Genomic DNA, 16772 nt, shown 5'->3' on the forward strand with positions numbered 1-16772 from the left:
TTGTATGCCAAGATGCGGTGCAGCAAATGAATTTATGGATGATGATGATAATCAGCATCAGCGTGGCCAGGGTTCCGGTCTGATCAGTAGCTGCAGGCTGCTTTCTTAAGACAAAACAGTCATTTAAACGAACATGACATCTGTTCTTAAAAGTTTTTCTTGAACAAACTCTGAAGACCCGTTATTTTATATTTTCTTCTCTACAATTCTGATCATTCAGGCTGAGCAGCTGCTCCAGAAAGATTTATTGGTCTTCCCTGGCACTCCCATTAGCATCCTCTACATAGCTCATCATGACACTTAACTGTAATGCAAAAAAAAGTAATAATATTGATAATATAATGATCATCCTATGGCAGTAGTCACTGAACATATAGTCTGTGCCAGGAATTATATTAAGAAGAGCTTGGCATTATCATCATCTCATTTAATCCTCACAAAAACTTCATGAAGAGACTTTTGCCGCCTTTTTCCCGATGAAGAGGTTGAGTTAGAGAGTTTCTGTAACTCACCTAAAGTCACACCTAGGAATAAACTAGATCTGACTGTGGGCCTGAAGTACATAGACAAGACTCAAAAGGTGTGTGTCTGTTTGTTTCCAGTCCTCTTCTTTGTTTTACAACCCCGCGGCCTCCTTCATATGTCCATCTCACATCCCAGCCTGGAACCTGGTGTGTGGGAGGCATTCAGATGTTGAGAAGAGTGAATGAATGAGTTCAGCCCCTCTGCAGAGTAGATGCTGATAAAATGGCACCTAATCATTAAGGGCTTACAAGTCAAGGGAAATAATTTTGAATAGAATCATTTTAAAGCCACTCCTCTGTGTCCATAGAAAATTGAATGTCGTGAAAGTATGGCAAAGCCAAGTTGAGAAGCATTCAGGTGTAGACGTTCTTTGGGGTACTTGATATATTTTTAAAAATCCACTCAGGCATATACTAATTAAACTGTTCATGACAGCATATAATTGCATCATTACGTACACAACTCTGTTACTATAATTTAGAACACAAGAGAGCAAAGTGTCAAAATCTTTCTAATGGTGTTTAATTCTGTTTTAGCTTTTCCTAAAGGAACTGTCCCTGGTGGCTCAGATGGTAAAAGTGTCTGCCTACAGTGTAGGAGACCTGGGTTCGATCTCTGGGTCGGGAAGATCCCCTGGAGAAGGAAATGGCAACCCACTCCAGTACTCTTGGCTGGAAAATCCCATGGATGGAGAAGCCTGGTAGACTACAATCCCTGGGGTCACAAAGAGTCGGACACAAATGAGCAACTTCACTTTCAAAGGAACTGTTCAGTTTGTACTTTAAACTTGTGAAGTTTTGATACCTTTGTACATTCTTTGCTGCTGTGAACCATTCATGAAAACAATAGAAATGACTTAGTGTCCATTTTTCATAACCTGGAGTTTAGTCTTTGTATGAGGTATAGTGTATCTTTCAGTGTCCAATGCACCTATATTTGCCTACATATTCTGTTTTTTAACCTTCTATATTCTTCTTCTGTAGTATTTAGACTTAGTACGATTAGTACTATAACCTGTGAGAATAACAACTCAATTTATTCAAGACCATTTTAATTAGAAATATGTGCTGACTCTTTGGGGACCAGGTAGAAATTTGTGCTTCTCTGCAGACAGGGGTTGCTGAGCAAATTAATAATGTAAACAAGATTTTGGAAAGAATATTTAATCAACTCAAGAAACTTTTCAAGCAAGCGGTAGCACTTTAGAACTAGCCATTGACATTCCAAAGATTGATGTGTTAATTACTTATCATTGTTTTGAATTAATTAAACTGATCACTTTAAATGGTTTGGTTTGGCTACATCCTGTAGGTCTCATACAAATTTCAGTCCTTCCACTATAATAATGCTGTATGCTGAATCCTTTCTTAATAATCACTATTTACCACTTACTTGGGCTTCCCTTGTGGTTCAGCTGGTAAAGAATCCACCTGTAATGCGGGAGACCTGGGTTTGATCCCTGGGTTGGAAAGATCCCTGAAGAAGGGAACAGCTACCCACTCCAGTATTCTGGCCTGGAGAATTCCATGGACTGTGTAGTCCAATGGGGTCCCAAAGAGTCAGACACAGTGAGCAAAACTTTTGTTTTCACTTTTCACCACTTACTTTCTACCAACCTGGTTGTCCTGGGCACACAGAAAAGCTTCTCCAAGTGTCATCCTTGCATCTGTCAAATGGAATCTTGATCAGGGTTTCTGAGACTTAACTGAGATAAACCATATGCATAATTTGGTGCAGTACTCAGGAAATGGGTTGCTAACATTTAGTCCAAATTAGGCCAATTTTGTTATCAAATGTGGCCGATTCTATTGCAAACTTTTCTGCCTTAAAGTTGTGGTGTGAATTTACTTCAGAGAAATATAGAAATGTAGTGTGCTATATTTAATCATTTCCTTCTAAGCACAATAAACTTAAAGAAAAATCACATTTTTTTCCCTTAATTTTTTAAATTAAAGAATAGTTGGTGTACAGTATTATATAAGTTATAGGTGTACAATGTAGTGATTCACACTTGTTAAAGCTTGTATTCCATTTATAGTTATTATAAGATATTGGCTGTATTCCCCTCGTACAATGAATCCTTGTAGCTTATTTCATACATAATGGTTTGTACCTCTGAATCTCTTACCCCATACCTCTCCCCATGGTAAACACTGGTTTATTCTCTGTGAGTCTGCTTCTTTATTATTTTCACTAATTACACTGATATCATACAGTATTTGTCTTTCTCTGTCTGACTTATTTCACTTAGCATCATATCCTCCAAGTCATTTCCATGTTGCTGCAAGTGGTAAAATTCCTTTCATTTTGATGGCTGAATAGTGTAGCGTTTCATTGTGTGTGTATACGTACAGATCTATTACATCTTTTTTACCCCTCAATCTGTTTACTTACATTAGGTTGCTTCCATGTAATTGTAAATACTGCTGCATGAAATTGTAAATACTGCTGCTATGAACATCGAGGTGTGTATATCTTTTTGAATTAGTGTTTTAACTTTATTTTCAGAAGTATACCCAGAAATGGAATTGCTGAGTTCTATTTTTAGGTTTTTTAGAAACCTCCACACTATTTTTCGCGGTGGCTGTATCCCACCAACAATGTAGGTGGTTCACCTTTGCTCCGTATCCTCACCAACATTCATTATTTGTGTTCTTTTTGTGGATAACCTTTCTGACAAGTGTGAGGTGATATCTCATTGTGATTTTGATTTGTATTTCCCTGGTGATAAACAATGTTGAGCATCTTTTCATGTGCCTGTTGGCCTATGAATTTCCTATTTGGAAAAATATCTATTCAGCTTTTCCACCCATTTTAAAATTGGGTTGTTTTTTTGATGATGAGTTATATGAGCTGTTCAAATGTGTTGGATTATCAGTTAAATCATTTGCAAATATTTATCCCATTCTGTAAGTTGTCTTTTCATTTTGTCAATGGTTTCTTTGCAAAAGCTTTTAAGTTTAATAAGGTCCCATTTGTTTATTTTTGCTTTTATTTCCTTTGCTTTAGGAGATGGATCCAAAAAATATCACTACAGTTGATGTCAAAGAGTGTTCTGCTTATGATTTCCTCTAGAAATTTCATGGTTTCTGGCCTTTCATTTAGGCCTTTAATCCATTTTGAGCTTATTTTTGTGTGTGGTGTTACATAATGTTTTAATTTCATTGTATTACATGTAGCTGTCCAATTTTCCCAGCACCACTTATTGAGGAGACTGTATTTTCTCTATTGTATATTCTTGCCTCCTTTGTTGTAGATTAATTGACAATAAGTATGTGGGTTCATTTCAAGGCTCTCTATCCTCTTTCACTGATCTACATACCTGTTTTTGTGCAAATACCATGCTGTTTTGACTACTGTAGCTTTGCAACACAGTCTGAAACCAGGGAGTGGAAAATCACAAGTCTTAAAACATCAGTTGGATTTGCTACACTGAATTGTATCTGGATTTTGTAATGCAGGAGGCTGCAGAAATTTGGATTTGGGTGATTCCTGAGTCCCATGTGGGCATAAAGTTTTTATTTTTAAGTCATCTTCATGGTTAGGACCTTGCTGCTTGGCTGAAATTGTGAGTTTTCTCTGTTCACACATTATTAGAACTGGTCAATCCTGCTGGCTCTTATGAAATGGCCCCGTGCCGCCTGTGGGGTTATGCAAAGTTGGGAGTGTTTCTTGTTGCTGGGGAGGTAGACTTCCTTATTATTGTTATTTACCTTGTTATTTAAATAAGAAATTTGAATCAGTTTTCAATTGTACTGATTTCTTTTCATGCAAAATGAGATTTTTACTTAAATACTCATTTTTTCTTGGAGTTGGGGCACTAGTGTCATCAGTTGATATCCTTTGTGAAATTTCATTTAGCTGATAGTTTGCCTTCACACATCTTTCTGAAAAAGAGCATGGAAAAAGCATGCTATATCTCACTGGAAAACTCTCTGGAAAACAGTGGAATATGTCAAACAAAAATGTACCAGACAATTAAAGACATGACTTCATTCAGGACCTTTTAATGGGGGGACATTCATTCATGAGGAATGTCTCAAGAAAGAAAAAAAATGAGGTTTTATGAAACATGGTGGACATTGAGGAAGTGTCTTAGAATATCCAAGGGGACATTGGTCCTTGCGGTTCTGACTGTTTCCTGAAAGGGTAAAGATTTCTTGACCTTGACTATTTTCTGTGAGTACAGGGCTTAGATTAAGTTCAAGATTGCCGAATACGTAAAACTTTGTAGAAAAGGTTCTTTTCTGAATAGTAATAACTGCATAATGGGCTTTTTGTTAATTGCTGTTTCACTGGTGTTTAAAGCACAATATTAATTAATATTGTGATTGCTTTCTTAGTTGCCCCTGAACTCCTGAAACAAGCTTTTCATCATACAGATTACAAGTATCCACATTAACTCCTAACTATTAGAAAAAACTAATTTGGAAAAAGTTTTATCTGCTTATAAATCTCATTGAAATAGTCTGTGGTTCCCTCCCAATAATGTGAGAGCTTATGAATTTCCATATTGCTAAATGGGAGCCAGTGTCTTCATTTTCTCTATTAATCCAGGTAAAGATTTACATATGTTATGAAATATTTCTTTTGAAAATAGTTTTACATTCTGAAGCTTCCCTTCATTTTAAGCAATAAGGATTCATATTAGAATGTTCTTTTGAATACCCTCCTACCCACCCACACTTCTGTTCTCTCTTTTCTCCCTTACCTTTCATTTCCCTTTATCTTCTTTCTAATCTCCAAATACGGAACTCCCATAGGTCTGTCCTGAGCTTCCTACTTTTCTTTTACCTTCTCCCTATACTGTCTTATCTAATTGCACGTGTGTGTGTGTTTTAGTCACTAAGTCGTATCTGACTCTTTATGACCCCATGGACTGTAGTCCTCCATTCTCCTCTGTCCATGGGGTTTCCCAGGCAAGAATACTGGAGTGAGCTGGCCATTTCCTCCTCCAGGAGATCTTCCCAAACCAGGGACTGAACCCACCTCTCCTACTTGGCAGGTGGATTCTTTACCACTGAGTCACCAGGAAAGCCCATCTGATTGAATAGCTCTCTAGAAAATATCTCTTTGTGTATCAGTGATTCCTTGCTATTCTCCAGGCCCACATATTTGAGGCGTAACTGCTTATTCCCACCAGCACAGTGCATTCTAGATTAGTGGTTCTCACTAATCACTAAAGCTTCCTCTGAGCGTCTTGAGGTGGGGAATACCCAGTTTGTGAAGAGCTATATAGTGACCCTCTGCCCCAGGCCCTGAGAATCCCTACCCCCTGTAATCATGAACCCCAAGTCCAACCCCTTACTAGACTAGGTCCACTCAGATGTTTTCAGCTGCTTCCTCATGTCCCATAGATACTTGCAATCATAAAAAAAAATCACATCTATACTGCTGCTGCTGCTTCTAAGTCACTTCAGTAGTGTCTGACTCTGTGTGACCCCATAGACAACAGCCCACCAGGCTCCCCCGTCCCTGGGATTCTCCAGGCAAGAACACTGGAGTGGGTTGCCATTTCCTTCTCCAATGCATGAAAGTGAAAAGTGAAAGGGAAGTCGCTCAGTTGTGTCTGACTCTTAGCGACCCCATGGACTGCAGCATACCAGGCTCCTCCATCCATGGGATTTGCCAGGCAAGAGTACTGGAGTGGGGTGCCATTGCCTTCTCTGACATCTATACTATTGAACCCTAAACAAGCTCTCCCTTTTGACTCCCTCATTTCTATTTTTGACACAGATGTTCTGAATCATTTTGAAAAACAACACCAACAACAAAAACACAGTAAAGCAAAAACAAAAATAGAAATATCCTTTAGGAGGAAAGATGCTGATGTATTTTAATATTTTATTTGTTTTCTCTTTCTCATTAAGAAAGATAATATACTTCAGGATGTTGGAAAAGTCCCCTGTGATCTCACAACACAGAAATACTGTGAAGCATTTGAGTGTATATAGTGATTCATTTTTCCCCCATGCATTTAAATACAAAGTTGTTCTCATCTACAGAAAGACAGGCTAGCCCACAAGCTGGCTTATATCCTGACGTGGTATAAAGAGAGGCAACACAGCAAGGTGGGCAAGAAGCACGGTTCCTGGAGTCAAACAGACCCCCTGTTTGAACCCGTCTTCTACCTCTCACTCTCTATGTTGACCTGACAATAACTGATACATTTGTCAGGGCCTCTGGTACCTGATCAGTAAGTCAAAGGCATACCTTCCATGGACCTGTTATCAGGAGCAAGTGGGATCCTGCATGTTGGTATTTTTGGTTTATGATACCTCTCACACAGATTTTTCTATTACAAATGATTTTCTATTCATGAGTAAGTCTTGTTGGCTGCTACTTTGTTCCAAAATTCCACACTTATCCAGTGCACATTAGCAAGGCTCTCTGGGACCCACTTCTGTAGCCAATCTCTGTAGTCCTTTCCCTTCCTATTCCTTTACTCGGATTACTCTGCCCGTTTCCCATCACTGTGGAAACCCAGCATCTTGTCTCAGGCTCACTTCTTCTGGGGTGGCTTAGTGGACTTGTTTGCTCTCTTTCTACCTTGTTGCTGATAGAGTCCTTGGAATCTGGATAATATGCACGGCGTAGCCTTAGTGCTGTGTGTGTGTGTATGAATGTTGTATACATGCATATATCATATATGTTATCTTATGTGTGAGTAGTGGGCTTCCCTAGTAGCTCAGCTGGTCAAGCTCCTGCAGTGCAGGAGGCTCCAGTTCAATTCCTGGGTCAGAGGGCTAAGCTGCCCACTCCAGTATTTGTGGGCTTTCCTGGTGGCTCAGCAGGTAAAGAATCTACCTGTGATGTGGGAGACCTGGGTTCAATCCCTGGATCGGGAACGTTTCCTGGAGGAGGGCATGGCAACCCACTCCAGTATTCTTGCCTGGAGAATCTCCATGGACAAAGAAGCCTGGTGGGGTCGAAAAGAGTTGGACACGACTGAGTGACTAAGCACAGCACATGGGTGAATAGTAATTGCTTCCAGAGGTGCCACCTTTACAAAACATCATGAGGCAGGTTGGCAGCTTTTGTTGAAGAGGAAATGGAGGCTCACAGTGTGCCTTGCTCTTGGTTGCATAGATAATAGAAAAGCCAGAAACAAGATGTTGGCCTGCAGACAGGGATACCAGTTCTCTTTCCTTTGGTGCTTAGTGAATACCCCTTGAAAAGCAGATTTTCAGTGTATAGTCTCTAAGCAGTCAAACCAGGTTTTGCCTCCTCAAAGATGATTGATCTAAACACCAATATGTGTTTTTGCATCAATGTCAAGGGAGGACAACTCCATGGAATCTTCCCACCCTTTTTGTATTAAGTGACTATTCTTTATACAGACCTAGTGACTTGTCAAAGGGAATAACTCAGGTGCTTGATTTTCCAAATCTACTTACTTATTATTTGGAGGTCAACGGCTGGTTGGAAAGAAGGCTTCTTGACCCTTGTGGCCATTTCTGTGACCCGTGTGTAATATCCCCATAAAACAAACTTCCTGGCAAGACTTAGTAAACACATTTCAACTAAATATAAAGATTTCATAAACCATGTTCTTAGTCCAATGTGCTAAGGAAGAATCACGGCTCCCAGGATGTCATTAATTTTATATTTAGCTCAGAATTTAAGGACAGCAGGGAAAGACACATGTCTAATATGTAGCCACATTATTCAAGTACAGAGACTACAAGCTAAGCGTTAAGATGACCAGTTCATTCCAGGAGGCCAATAAAGCTGTGTGGTGAAGGACTTGAGGTGTAGTAACCAGAGACCTAGTTTCTGGTCAGCTCTCTGGTACTTACTACCTAGAATAAATTATTAAACCACTCTGTGCCTCGTTTTCCTCATCTGTAAAAATGAGGATTATGACAGTATTCATGTTCACCTTGCAGAACTGTTGTGAAGATGAACAGATTCCATGTAATACCCTTGGCAACATACGGGTAGTGCTCCTTTGTCCTATTCTTGGAAACTTGCACACCAAGCTAAAGTCATTTTGATTATTTGTTTTTAGGCAGAAGTCTTTTGGGTGTCTCAATCTTTTTTTTTTTTTTTTTTTTTGGTTTGTTTGTTTTTTAATTGAAGAATAGTTGCTTTAAAATGGTGTTAATTTTTGCTGTATAGCAACATGAATCAACTTCATGGGTGTGTACTAAGTCGCCTCAGTCGTGTCTGATCCCATGGACTGTAGCCCACTGGGCTGCTCTGTCCATGCGATTCTCCAGGCAATAATACTGGAGTAGGGAAAAAAAAAATACTGGAGTGTTGGGGGCCAGAGTGAGGTACTCCGCCCATGGCAAAGGTCATGAGGAAGGAGGCTCGACATACGCAAAGGCGGGATCGAGCCTCAGGAGTCCCCCTGGAAATCCCCGAGCGTCTACCCCCATAACCAGAGCCTGCCTACTTTACTACTTTGTGCTCTTACCTACACCTCTGACTTTACGGGGGGCTGTCCCCCACCACCTCTTTCGGAGAAGGAGTTAACCTAGAGCTCCAGTCAATAAAAACTCTTGGGTGTGACAAGAGTGTTTTAACCTACAAACTCCTCTGAAGGTTCTCTAGCCTGCCTGACAGGCTCGTCCGGCCACATGTGATTGCTCACAGCCTCCCAACCGTGAGAGGCACGAGATGCTTTAAACCTTCTAAAAACAGGTTCCTTAGAAAAGTTAGAAAACTATTAGTATAAGTATAATGGGCTGATTAGAAATTGTATTGGTGAAGGGTTTTTCATTTGTTGAGCCAATGTTTGTTGCTAAGTCTCCACATCTCCTGCCCTTACACACATTAATGAATATATAGAAGAAATAAGTATTAACCTTTGATATTAATCACTTTAGACCTTAGGCTAAGTAAATTCTTTCCTTAACTAAAACCCACTACACCCTCACCCTGTAGGAATGTAACTTTACTTGGGTGGCGTCTGTTTTGAGAATAATCAGCCCTGGAGAAATAAGTGTCCTGATTGACTGACCGCTGTCACAAGGAGAGGGTCGTAAATCGTCAGCAGGCCCCCCTGGCCAGAAGATGATGTAACACCCCTAAGACCTCTGTATACATTTGTGTGAAGCACCTGACTTTAATAAAAGTCAGGACTGCTGTCCCCACGTGACTTTTGTATAACATCTTAGTGTATAAAAACAGACTCTGGAAAATAAAGAATTAGGATCAGTTTCTCAAAATACTGGTCTCCCCATGTCTCTCTCTCCCTCTGGCTGAGTCTCCATCTGGAGCGCGGAACCCACCAAGCTTACTAATTTTGCCTGGGCTTCTAAGATCCGACCGGGGAGGCCTCAGTGTCTCCTCTCCTTCGGGAGAACGGAAGGACGCCTGCGGCCTACGTAAGTGGTGCAAGCTTCTTGTCTTGAAGTTTTATTGGTCCCCCGTGTAAACCAAGCTACTCAGCCTCTTTTCTCCACTGAATTTTCCTACTGAGCTATCCTTATTCTATTACTCTTTATATCTCTAATTAATATCTAATTGAAACTATCGTATCCTGACCCTCGCTGACGCCGTCTCTCCTTCGAGTACCCTGGATCAGCCGGGGCTGGTCCCCGGCAGGAGTGGGTTGCCATGCCCTCATCCAGGGGATCTTCCTAACCCAGAGACTGAACCCATGTCTCTTATGTCTCCTGCACTGGCAGGTGGATTCTTTACCACTAGCACCACTGGGAGTCAGCTCTAAGTGTATGCGTATCCCCGCCCTCTTGAGCCTCCTTCCCACAGCACCCACCTCCTACCCCTCAAGGTCATCACGGAGCACCAAGCTGATCTCCCGATGCTATACAGCAGCTTCCCACTGGCTCTTTATTTTATACAGAATAGAGTATATATGTCAATGCTACTTTCTCAATTTGTCCCACTTTCTCCTTCTTCCACTGTGTCCACAAGCATGCCTCAATCTTAAGACTAGATAATAATCAAACAATTAGTTCAAGAAACGTGCCATACTCTGATGTCTTCGCACACCCCCATCATACAAGTGTCTGGCTATTTGCTCTTAGTGATTACCTCCAGTGTAGGCCTGTTATTGAAAAAGACTAGAGCCCTCTCAGCAGAGACCCACCCCCCACCCCCTGCCATGTAGTCAGTTACAATCCCAAAGGAACTTAAGCCAGCATTCATAATGGATGATCTCATACCATGCCCTTGGCCACATTCTCAAGCTACCTACATGGTGATGAGCTCCTTACTCATTAGGCTAGTTGTCCTAACAGGGCAATAATCTCAGAGAGCCTTCAACATTTTTGATAAAGACAATCTGTGATTGCTCTTTTACTTTTCTTCTACAGATGAATTCTCAGGAATATCAGAAACCACCATTGGACATAACACATGTATTAGACTGAAAAGATGCACAACAGGAGAGTTGTGAGTTAACGTTTATTTGGGGGCAAAAAGGAGGACTGCAGCTTGGGAGACAGTACCTCAGATAGCTCTGAGAGACTGCTCCAAAGAGGCAGTGGGGAAAGGTCAATATATATGATTTTGGTGAAGGGGGAGTTCAGTACAATCAAACGCTTACTTTACAAAAGGTTTTCTGCTAGTCAGGAGGAGCTGATGTCACCATGAAGGAATTTAAGTAATTTTCTAGATAAGAAGAGATGCAAGGATAGGAATCATGAAATCGGTTCCTGAAAATATTGAACTATCTAAAGGCCTGTTCCACGGGTTTCCCTGGAGCACAGAGTGCCTCACTCTGCCTCCCAAATTCCGCTCAGGGGGTGTTGAAGGTGAGCAGCTGCAGAGCACAGGGTTCAGTCTCCGCAGAGGCAGATGGCAAATGCCCTTGTTGTTGTTCAGTCAGTGGAAAATGCTCTTGGCAAGTGCCAATTTATAATTGACACATACTAATGGAAATAATTTGGTTATTTTACCATCCGTCTTCTGTACCTGTTCATCCAAGATACTGTATTACACAGAAAGGCTGAAGGCAGACAGTGTTTATATTTAGATTTCTCTTAGCTTTAAGTTGGACCAGTTACTTGCAACTAAGAGAGTGATGTTCTGTCAGCACCATTCTCATCGTGTTCCCTGATAAGCACACGGGGGTGCATCTTGTCACTTATTTTTTATTACTGTGTTGGATGAAACCATTCCTCTACCTACTGTCCATCTATCATCAAATATTTATCTAGAGTATCTCAAGTACTCTAAACCATAACATTGATTTGTGGCTGTTTGAAATTTCTTTTAAGGCTGCTGACAAATTACAAAAATTGCCTGACATATCTGTCTTAAAGGAGAGTACTGGACAAAAAAAAAAAAAAAAATAATTGATGTCTTGTTTGAAATTGAATACATATACATGCATAAGCAATGACATCTGTACTCAGTTCTTTTTAAAAAAATTGCTACATAGCTTTTGTGGATTAGGTGTTTAAATTTGACTTTAAACACCAAATTTCAGAATAAAAGCATTGTTTCCAAGGGAAGTAGATATATTACCATATTGAATTAACCTGGGAACTTCTACTTCTTGATAAGTTGGAGTGGCCTATGGCCAACCAGTTCTTCTTAGAAAACAATAGAAAAGCCAAATATAAACAGAATCTGAAACATACCTAATTTGAAGAAATCAAAGAGCTTCCGAGAAAACCAAGACTTCTACAGCAAGTGAACTGTGGAGTCGTGAGCCAGCATCCTGTCCACCCTTCCCTTCAGGAGACTTGCCAATTCTGGGGCTGTGATGAAAAGCTGAGAAACCAGGCAGAAGATCGCACATAGGAAGCTATGCACTCAGCCCAGATCGTGGGCTTCCCAGGTGGCGTTAGTGGTGAAGAACTCACCTGCCAATGCAGGAGAGGTAAGAACACGGCTTCCATCCGTGGGTCACCTGGAGGAAGGCATGCCACCCCACTCCAGTATTCTTACCTGGAGAATCCCATGGACAGAGGAGCCTGGCAGGCCACACTCCATCAGGTCACAGAAAGTCCTGAATTGGAGAAATGAGACTTGTCCCATCTCAGGCTGCCTATCACAGACGAGGATGAACCTTATCCAGAAGTCGCCATCATCCATTTTCTCTCTGATTTTTCATACTTAACATCTGTAATTTAACTTAAAATCTCTGAATACGCCAAGAAATAGGACTAGGCGAAAAACGGAAAGCAGTAACAATCCAAAGAATGACTAGATTATGGATGGTACTGAAATTGCACTTTGGTCTGCAGCCAAGCAGTAGCAGCTTTCTTTAGATGAAACTAGCTCTCCAGTTCTCCATTGTCCCTCTCTCTTTTGTCTTACTCCTGGCTTGATCCATTAAATTACATTATTTATGCTGTAGGCATTTGGGTTTACATCTGCTGCTTTACAGCAAGGAGTATATCTGTTTTATTCTTAGATAGTTGGTCTTCCAGCCACCACCATATGGATTTGCACACAAAGGGAGAGGAAATATTACGGACAATCCATCTTTCAGATTTTTTTACTAATCGTTTTTGAAGAATGACTGTTAATGGTCTTACGTTTTCTTTTTGCATAGGAGGATGAGTAGAGGGGTTTACAGTGTAAATCTTGATATAAACAGAAATGCTTGATTTTTTTTTTTTTATTGGTTTCTGAGTTCTTTCTTGCAAAGGAAAAAATAGGAGTGGGTACAGGGGGCAAAAAGAGAAAAAGCAAGTTCAGACAGGCTTAAATAAAATTACAGTTGGCCCTGTGAGTGGCTTTCTGGGAATGTGCAATGTGCATTTTTGACATGGACTGCTCACATCTCTCTCAAATGATAAAGGATCAGAAATAGGATAGGCCTTTGTAAACCAGTGTCAGCTTGCTCTCTGTTCCAAGTGAAGAGCTTCAAGTTCCAATTTTTTATTTATTTTTTTAGACAAAGGAGGATAGCCTCCCACTTGCACAGTGTCCTTTCTTTGAAGAACAAGTGCTTCTTAAAGCAGCAGACCAGGATCATCCAGAACAGGAATTCAGAAGCGGAGCAAGGGTACAGGTGACCCTAAGTGCTTTGGAATCACAGTGCTCTAGAGTGACTTTCAAAGTGTGACCTCAAAACTAGCATTTGGCATCGCCTGAGATCTTGTTAACAGTGCAAATGTGTGGGCTGCACTGAGACCTAGAGCACTGAGATCTCTGGAGATGGTTCCCAGGAGACTGAGTCAGCTCTCTAAGTGACACTTAAGTGCTTTATATTTGAGAACCGCTGCTCTAGACCATTGGTGATAATCCATACGTAGTCACTACATAGGGCCAGGATACCTAAGACCCATCCCTGGTGACGCTGCTGTGACCATATCCAGAAAATTGCACTAGGCATTCATGTGTGTTCTAATCTAATGGAGTTAGGGTCTTTGGGCAGTCTCTCCACTATCAGAAAAATCCTATGATCTTTCTCATATATTAGAGGGGATTAAAAAAAAAGACACTTGAGTCTGATTTTGCATTTCCTATAGACCATTCTTTCACCAATCACAAGAAGTTATCTTTGAAGACAACTGTGTAAATAAAGACTATGTAAAAAATTGTTATTACTTTGGAAGATGAATCAGGCACCTCAACTAGATAATAAAGCCATCTGGCATTGTGAGAAATTCGTATCTCTTTTGAAAAAAGAGAGAATCACATTCCTTTAAAAGTGACTTAGAGGGAAAAATGACCTAAAATGACGGATAAGAACAGTGGTGCTTGGAGAATACAGCTTTTAGAGGGACAGTGGATACTTGGGACAGGAAGTCAAACTTCTAAAGGCATCCTTGGGTGTATCATAAAAGGCATTTTTTAAAAAAATAAGTGTTATATGTTCATATTTATAAATGCATATAAAATGCATATACTTTATATATACATATAGGATCAGTGATACATAATATTATCTTGTAAATTCTTGGTCTAAGATTTCCAACAGTGATTCATCCATGGCCTTGTTATTTTAACCAGTTTGAATGTGGCTATTTTGAAAAATATGTCTCTGTGTTGTAATCTCCACTGGTTAAGTGATTTTTTTTTTTCCTGCGCTCTCTAAGGTACACACAAAGAGTGGCACAGTTGTTTAAGAAGTTTGAGATGATAAAGGGTCTTAAGGATCTTATTGTTTTTTCCAGGCCACTTTTATTTTATTTTATTTTTTAATTTTTTTCCAGGCCACTTTTAAAATGGCCTTTTAACTTTTAAAACTATTGTTAAGTGGACACTCTCCCTCCTTCCAAGAAAATATTTAAGAAGAGTATCTATGTGTATTGTTTAGACATCGCTAGCCATTTTTAAATCTTCCCTGGTGGCTCAGAAGGTAAACAATGTGCTATTTTGGTAACTTGTACAGTTTGGTGAATTAACTCCTCCTGTTGGCAATTCTGTGAGCAGACAAGTGACTTGGTCAAACTTATTAGTAGCACGATCTAGAAGGAATCTGAAGAGGATAAAACTAGAGTTTGAGTTCATCAGTGATTCAGCAAGTGTTGATGAAATATTCAGAACTACGTTCTTTCAGTGCAAAATTCCCCTTTTTTCTTGCATTATTCTGCTTTTCTACCAGCTCCATCATATAAAGACAGGGATATCATCTGCTTCTACCTTGTTGGACTTTGAAAGGACTCTAAGAACAAAACAACAGCAACAAAAAAAAAGATGAACTTACAGATTTCCAAGAAAAGATGATTTCATAAAACTTGTTGTTACATCTTAGATGTTTACAGTATGTTGCTCTTTCTGGGTTGCAATTTACTAGAGTGTCAGAATCATATTCCATTGTAGACACTAAAGCACCTTAAGTGATAAATACAGTGCATCACCCTGTATTAGTTGCACTTAGGTTCATTTTCAACAGTTGAACAACTGGAGAGAGACACTAATAGTGTTTTATGAAAGAACTTGAGTCAATGAAAATACCCTGAAATGAGACCTTCTAGAGATTTTTTGCCCTATTGAATATTGTAGAAACAGTGAGAAAGTCAAGAGAGAAACTACTGTAGATCTGTATACATTTTACTTATTTGATAACATTTTGAGATTCTATGAGCTGTGTAGTTTGAACTGAGAATTTGTCACAAATTCACATTCCCTATGACTATTGGCAGGTTTTTTTTAATCTTTAAGAATTAAAAATTTGCCATACATTGACATGAATCCTCCATGGGTGTACATGTGTCCCCATCCTGAACCCCCTCCCACCTCCCTCCCCATCCCATCCCTCAGGGTCATCCCAGTGCACCAGCACCCTGAATTTAAAAAAAAAAAACACATTTTTTAATTAAAAAAAATTTTTTTTTTAGATTTTGACTGTGCTGCATGGGTTGCAGGATCTCACTTCCCCAGCCAGGGATTGAACCTGGGCCATGGCAGTGAAAGTGCTGAATCCTAACCACTAGATGACCAGGAAACTCCCTGGGCAGGGTTTTTAGGTTTAGCTTTCTTATGACTGGGCTTCTTCCCTGGTAGCTCAGCTGGTAAAGAACCTGCCTGCAATGCAGGAGACACTGGTTCGATTCCTGGATTGGGAAGATCCCCTGGAGAAGGGATAGGCTACCCACTCCACTATTCTTAGGCTTCTCTGGTGGCTCAGATGGTTAAGAATCTGCCTGCAATGCGGGAGACCTGGGTTTGATCCCTGGATTGGGAAGATCCCCTGAAGAAGGGAACAGCTACCCACTCCAGGATTCTTGCCTGGAGAATTCCGTGGACAGAGGAGCCTGGCAGGCTCCATGGGGTTGCAGAGTCGGACACGACTGAGTGACTTTCACTTTCTCATGACAGAATAGCTATTGTACATTTCTCATAGGGATGCTGATAGAATTAATTGATGATGCAAGTAAAGTTCTAGGCATGGGACATGGTACACAGTAAATGTTTAATATACAGTCTCTAATTATTTAGTATATTTTTGGTATATGCCATATGCCTAATTTGACATGTCTAAGGTTTATTTAAAAAATTAGATTGGCTGTTGTATAAATGATTTCATTTATATGTCATCTTCTACATAGAGACGGGCAGCTGGATATTCAGAATCAAATGACTTGGAAATGCAGAAAGCCCAGTTGCCCATCCACTGGGAGAAAACCTAGCCTTGGTGGAGTAAATACCAGAATCTAGTCTGGAATTTGAATGGGGAGGAGAAGCAGATCCAAGGCAGTGAGTTGTTACTGGCACCACTGAGAGAAACTTAGGGACCATTTGATTATTTAAGAAATTTTTGACTTGTCAGTGAATACTGCTGTTAATTCCATTGTCTATAAAATGAGACTCAAGGGACAAGGTCACATTTGAACTTGCAGGGCTTTGAACATGAGTGTGAGGAGTTGTGG

The 16772-nt window shown here is 40.2% G+C and overlaps 1 protein-coding gene across 1 annotated transcript in view; it reads left to right on the forward strand.

Annotated features, from left to right (window-relative positions):
• Nucleotides 1-16772, forward strand: part of FHIT (fragile histidine triad diadenosine triphosphatase) — an 857033-nt gene that overhangs the window by 105157 nt on the left and 735104 nt on the right. The gene's annotated exons all lie outside the window — the stretch shown is intronic.

Source organism: Bos mutus, chromosome 22, assembly GCF_027580195.1.
Source record: "Bos mutus isolate GX-2022 chromosome 22, NWIPB_WYAK_1.1, whole genome shotgun sequence".
NCBI lineage: Eukaryota > Metazoa > Chordata > Mammalia > Artiodactyla > Bovidae > Bos > Bos mutus.